The 6,282-nt window shown below is 32.1% G+C and overlaps 1 pseudogene; it reads left to right on the top strand.

The window, feature by feature from the left end:
* The first annotated feature begins 3,284 nt into the window (after positions 1-3,284).
* LOC112748049 (phospholipid:diacylglycerol acyltransferase 1-like) lies at positions 3,285-5,594 on the top strand (annotated as a pseudogene).
* The last annotated feature ends 688 nt before the right edge of the window (positions 5,595-6,282 follow it).

Here is a 6,282-nt window from a genome sequence, read left to right as displayed (position 1 = left end):
CCACACCGAACCTCGTCTCCAACATTGCCGGTGAGATCAACAGCGAACGATGGGGAGGCGACAGGCTGTATCGCTGGCTCATACACAGGAACGGAGGATGAAGCAACCGCAGGTCTCGAGCTCGAGCCGGCCACCGTGGCTATAGTGTTGGCATTCCGGTTCGAACCACCCGAGCTGGATACCACATCAACCAACTTTGCCAACAGCTCTGGTGTCCTCACCTCGGAAAACTGCCTACGACAAAGATACATAACCTGCAAGTCCTCATCACTCCCGATCGTGAAACAATCATACTTCACCGTATATGGAGCACCGTGGTTGGGATGCGATAGTAAAACTTCTTAACTCTTTTCACTCCTTCCAGACCAAGCTTCTCCAGCACAGAGCTAACGAGAGCATCGTAGTTGGTCGTTGGCCTCACAATAATACATAGAGGATCCTTATCAGTGAACTTTATGCCAGACCGAGTTTTTTTCTTAATCGATCCTCTGTGATGTACAAGCACTAGAAAACTATCCTCACTAGCCATCTCACCTCTTTGATGAGAGCAACGTGAGTTCACAGCATATATATAGAGCTCCGGTTCACAGTAATTCGAATCAACTACATTCGCACTATATATGTATAATTCGAATCTATTCAATTCGAATTACCATTCCTTAGTAATTCGAAGCATTATGTTTCGAATTATGTATAGCTTGTCCTTTCTTAGTAATTCGAATTTACTTAATTCGAATTCTTCTTTCCTAATTCGAAACAAGTTGTTTCGAACTACTTGTAGATCCTGCATGCCTATAATTCGAATTTAATCACCTCGAACTGCATGGAATTATAATTCGAATCGTATAGATTCGAATTATATAAAAATTTGCTTCTGGTTGAATGGCGTCTACGAATTCAGTTTGGCTGATTTCCGTAAAATTTCTTCTCCCATGGCTTAATCACGTTTTTTACCCAAAATTTTAAAAGAATATTTTGGTAAAAATATAATTTAATCAGTAAAAAAATAATTTGGTAAAGGTTATTTTAGTAAATAAAATTTAATAAAAAATAAAATTTTTGCTAAAGAGTATTTTTGTAAAACTAATTTTTTTTAAAAAATGGATAAAGTTAACAATTAGTTAACACAAAAAAAATTAAAAATTGATTAAATAAGAGGTTTTTTAAAAATTATAAAGGAGGAGAGTGTATATATTACAAATAAAGGGGAGAAAAGTGTTATTTTAGCATCTCTTAGATGAGTGGAGTTTTCTCTAATTTAAAATAAAACTAATTTTATGTAAAAAAAATTAAATTATTAATTAATGATCTTATCTTAGTACGTAGTTAAGAATATTTTGTATTTTGTAAGAAGTATTTTATTTAATGTTCATTTAAAACATATTTTTATAAAAGTATATAACATATCAATTACTTGTATAATGATCATGGCTTCTGAAGCCACGCGTCACTCTCACATTAATTTGTAATAAAAAATTGAAAACGGAGTAACTCAAAAGCGTTTCGTTCTCGCCTTCATTTTCTTTCTCCATTCTCTATCTTTTGTTTGACGATATCCCTCTCCTATCTATCTCTCTTGAAAACTCTAATCCCCTAATTTCCGTCGTTCTTTCCTGGATTGGCTATTCTCTCCTTCTGGCCTGGATCATTTCTCTCGGTGCTATAACCTCGATCCTTCTCTCTTCTTTGTGTGACACTCTCTTTCTCTCTCATTTTTTCAATTTCTCTCTCACAGTGTCACTCTCACTCTCAAACCCAGTTCTCTGTTTGTCGATCATTTTTTGCATACTACCAGTTTCCGGAGGCATTGTGGAGGCCATGGAGGAAACCATTATGGCCAGTTCCCGACTGAAATGGGAGACCTCGGATGAAGCGCTGAAAAAGTGGGCCGAACACAGCAGAGGTTCTTTAATTCCAAATGTTCGCTCAGTAGAATAGGTTAGATATCAGATATTTAGCCATCGTGTTTTTTAGGAATTTGTTGATATTGTTTCAAATAAATGTTAATTACTATTATGTATACTCTGATCTGTTGGTATATGAAATGAGAATAAATGTTATTATTTGACACCTGTTTCTGCTAATGCTCTACCGTGCTATTAGGTTAGGGTTTAGATAGATGAGAACCGATTTTTGGGAGAAATTTGGCGGAGTAACCAAAAGATATTTAGTTTTACAAGTTCGATTTCTCTCTTACTTCTGATTCTCAGATCTAATGATGTAGGCAGTGAAGATCTTCGATTAGATCTCAGAGGTTAGTTGGGTTTATCTTGATTTAGGATTTCTCATGTATCCTAGAAATTGTAGGCATTAGATTGAATTTGGATTTCTAATATGTAATTCATAGCAGTTTTGAACAATTTTAATTAATTTTTTAAACTCCATCTGTATGAAGAGAGATTGTTTTTCGATTTTCTGTTATATGGAAAGGAGAAACAAGAGGATAAACTGAAGAGAGTGCAACAACAGGAAGAACGTGTTTAGCGTGTTAAGGTAAGAATCATTGTGTTTCTTTCTCAGAGAATATATTCAGTTAAAATTTATTTATCTTCCGAAGATGAGAAGAATTTGATGAATAATATTCTCTTACCATTATAAATAAGATCTTTGGATGATCATGAACCCTGGAACAACTTTTAATAAAATTTTTAACTTATAAGTGTTATAGACTCTGCTCCTAATTGATTAATTTTTCTTTGGAGATTAAAGAAATATACCTTTGTTGTACATAAATGCATACTTCTTTTAGCTTTGTTAGTTAAAACGTGGCTAATTTTTTTGTTCTAGCAGCAACTAAAACAGAAGCATGTGGAAAAAAAATACAATGAAAGTGAGACACATAATAAGAGCTATATACAATCCATATGAAAACACTTCAATTGCTCTCCGAATATCTTAGAAATTGTAGGCATCAGATTGAATTTGGTTTTCTAATATGTAATTCATAGTAGCTTTGAATAATTTTGATTCTTTTTCTGAACTCTGTCTTCATGAAGAGAGATTTTTTTCGATTTTCTGTTAGGTTCTTCGTTTTCATTATGCAGTGATTTTATTAGGGTTTGCAATTGTGTTCCTAATTTCCCACTAGGGTTCGCGTGTTTTAAATATGAGTTTTGTAATTTTTCGTTGATTTTAATACTCAATTTTCTATAATGTACACTGAACTATTGAGCTATTAATACTCATACACACTTGATTTAGGGTATGGTTTAGGGAGAGGGATGATTTGTGGGAGTGATTGCTGATTGGAATATGGGTCAAATTGAAAAGCTGGATTTATGGTCATGGCGCTGTCTTTTCGCTTTCATGATGGCAATTGTGAGGTGATCCAATAGCTTCGACAAGTTAGTAGGCATTAGATTGATTTAAGTTTTCTAATGATGTATTCATTCATTGGGACCCTTTCTCTATTGGGTCTTCCTTTATTTTTTTCAATTTGTTGTTAGAAAAAGCTACAGCAATAATAGAAGTATAAAGTCTAAAATTAGTTTTAGTATTTAAAGTATATAACTATAAGTTCCGGAATCAATTTGGGAATAAGGAAGTTTATTACAGTGCACAAAATGAGTTAAATAAACATTATTATTAGAAAACTATCTCTTTTATATATGGTTAAAGGTTTTTTTTTCTTTATTATATTTGTGTAATTTCTTTTTTCGTAGAAATCTGATATTATGAATTATGAGTGTTCTTCTATTGATTTTTTAAAATTTATACATCATACTTTGCTTTACTTTTTTTATTTATTTATTTTCTTTTAAAAGTTACCGGTATAAGCACATGAGCTCTTGATTTATCAATGTGCTCGAAGCCTACACCCGCCTTGGAAAAATCGCAAAGTAACCCTTCCTTACCTATTTTCTTCATTTATTTATTTTAATTCTTATCTCATTGAATTAATTTATTGATATGTGTTTCAGTGCGTTGATATGGGGCTTTTGAAATTGGGAATCTATCTGGGTTATGGATGCTTTGTGTGCCATTGTTTAAGAGATACAGTTAGAATTCAGAGAGATAGGAACATTTCACTTGGGTGGTTCAAACTTTGCTTTGTTCTTCGGAAGGATCTTGGGATAGATGCTACTGGTATAATTCTTCTTTTGTACGCCTTCTGAAACTCCTTCCTTTCTTATCTTTGATTTGCCTTAGTCATTAAACAAAAAGATGAAGAATATTTTGGAATTTAAAACTTAGTCCATGAAGGTGATGTTTTTTTTTAAGGAAAATTTAGCTACTTTGTTTATAATAATAGCATTTTGTGTAAAGAAATTAGAAATAACTTTGCATCGAATTTAAATTCTGAATTAACAGAGCCTATAATGTTACTTTAGTTGTTTCAATCTGAAATTTCTGGTATTATACTATCAAATAAATATTGAATTATTGAAATATTAATAGTGTTGACATCTAAATGTATGTAGTTTGTGAGTTTATTCTTGTGCTATATCTGAATTCAGCCATGTTTCTTATCTGTATTTTTTCGCATGCCTATTGGTTAGAAAGGCCCCTATTTTTTTAAGTTTTTATCTTTTCTAGATATTTATTTTATTTTGACTGTTGATACTATATCAGTTTTTAATCTTTTTATTATGAATGGCATGTTTTTTTTATCTTGAAACTTATTTTCCTCAATCTTAAATGATATAATTTTATGCAATTAAATAATAAAAAAAATTTGGGTGGATATCTGCTATTTGTCTTCTATACTCATGTTATTCTTTATCTTTTTTGTCACCAGTAGTTATTTATTTGAATTTGTGTTCACTTAAAAAGTTAAATCGAGCGTTATGTTATTTCTTTGCAAAACTAATGTGATTCACTTCTATATGAATGGTATTAACGGATGAAAATATTTCTGTATCTGTCTCTTGAGTGATGATATTCTTGAATCTGACTATTGTTGGAACTTAGCTACTACGTAATTGATCATTTTATTACCTTGGTTGGGGCATTGATAGATTCTTGCTTTTGCTATCTTCTATAATGTCATATCCTGCTGTCTTGTAAAATTCGTTGTTTATTCATACTACTTCTCTTTGTGGTTTGTGTTATATTTTTGTCCTGCTGCTACAGATTACCACATACTCCAGATATGGAGATTTACTCTATGAATGTGGTCGGGATCCCAATGTAAAGAGCCTATGTTTATAAGTCAACTTTCCAATCGGAATGTTACATTCTGTTTCAGATTGACACATCAGCAAATGGTGGAGATGAGGACCCTTCTTTAAAAGATGGAGTTTATAGTGCAAATGGGGATGAAACCGTTCCTGTTTTAAGCGCTGATTTCATGTGTGCAAAAGGTTGGCGGGGAAAAACCCGCTTTAATTAATCCTTCAGGCATCCGAACATTCATAAGGGAGTATGAACACGCTGTTCCGGCTAATCTTCTCGGAGGAAAGGGAACCCAAAGTGGTGCTCATGTTGATATATTGGGGAACTTCGCACTTATTGAAGATATTATACGAGTAGCAGCAGAAGCCTCTGGTGAGGACTTAGGTGGAGATAGAGTTCACTCAGAGATTTTCAAAGGGTCTGAAAATATTAACTCTTATTGCAATAAATGTTCCGGCTGGCAGCTCTTCTTTTGTTAAATTATTTTTTACTTTTTGGATTATAAATATTCATTGTTACCTTAGTTTAACATGAGTATTACCCATGATGTTATAAAGAACTGTTGTTAGGAATTAAATGGAAATGTGCACTAATCTTTGATCATTTTAGCATTGATATTGTGACACCGAACCAATCATTTCTATGTGTTGTGAGTTTTCTAAAATGTTACCAGTTCTATATGTTTGTGTTAGCAATAATTTTAAGACACTTCTCAATTGTATCATAACATTAATAATTTCCTCTTTTGGTCCATGCGTTTATCTTCTTTTGTTAGTGCTGCTAATAACGCATATACTTAAAATGATGACAAGGCTATGTGTACACCACAAAATCAGTCATGATTTTCTATTCGATTGTTTATTTTTTTATTAGATAAAGTAATTTAAAAAATATTTGGATTTTATTACCTTCTCTCATGTCAATTTGAGAGTGAAATACGCAATTTTCTGAATACACAATTTTGACATTGATGACACAAAATTATAAATAACAATTTTTAACAAAAAAAAAATTAGGACATCATATATTATTAAGGTATATCAAAATAGCATCAATTTATAGATATTTGCTTGAATCTACATAAAAATATAATTTTGTTATTTTAAAACACAAGGAGTTGTATTAACATTATATGCATGCCCAAATTATTAGTTAATAAGTTGTCAT

Source organism: Arachis hypogaea, chromosome 15 (genome assembly GCF_003086295.3).
Source record: "Arachis hypogaea cultivar Tifrunner chromosome 15, arahy.Tifrunner.gnm2.J5K5, whole genome shotgun sequence".
In the NCBI taxonomy this organism is placed as follows: domain Eukaryota; kingdom Viridiplantae; phylum Streptophyta; class Magnoliopsida; order Fabales; family Fabaceae; genus Arachis; species Arachis hypogaea.
This window is presented reverse-complemented; position numbering and strand designations above follow the sequence as displayed.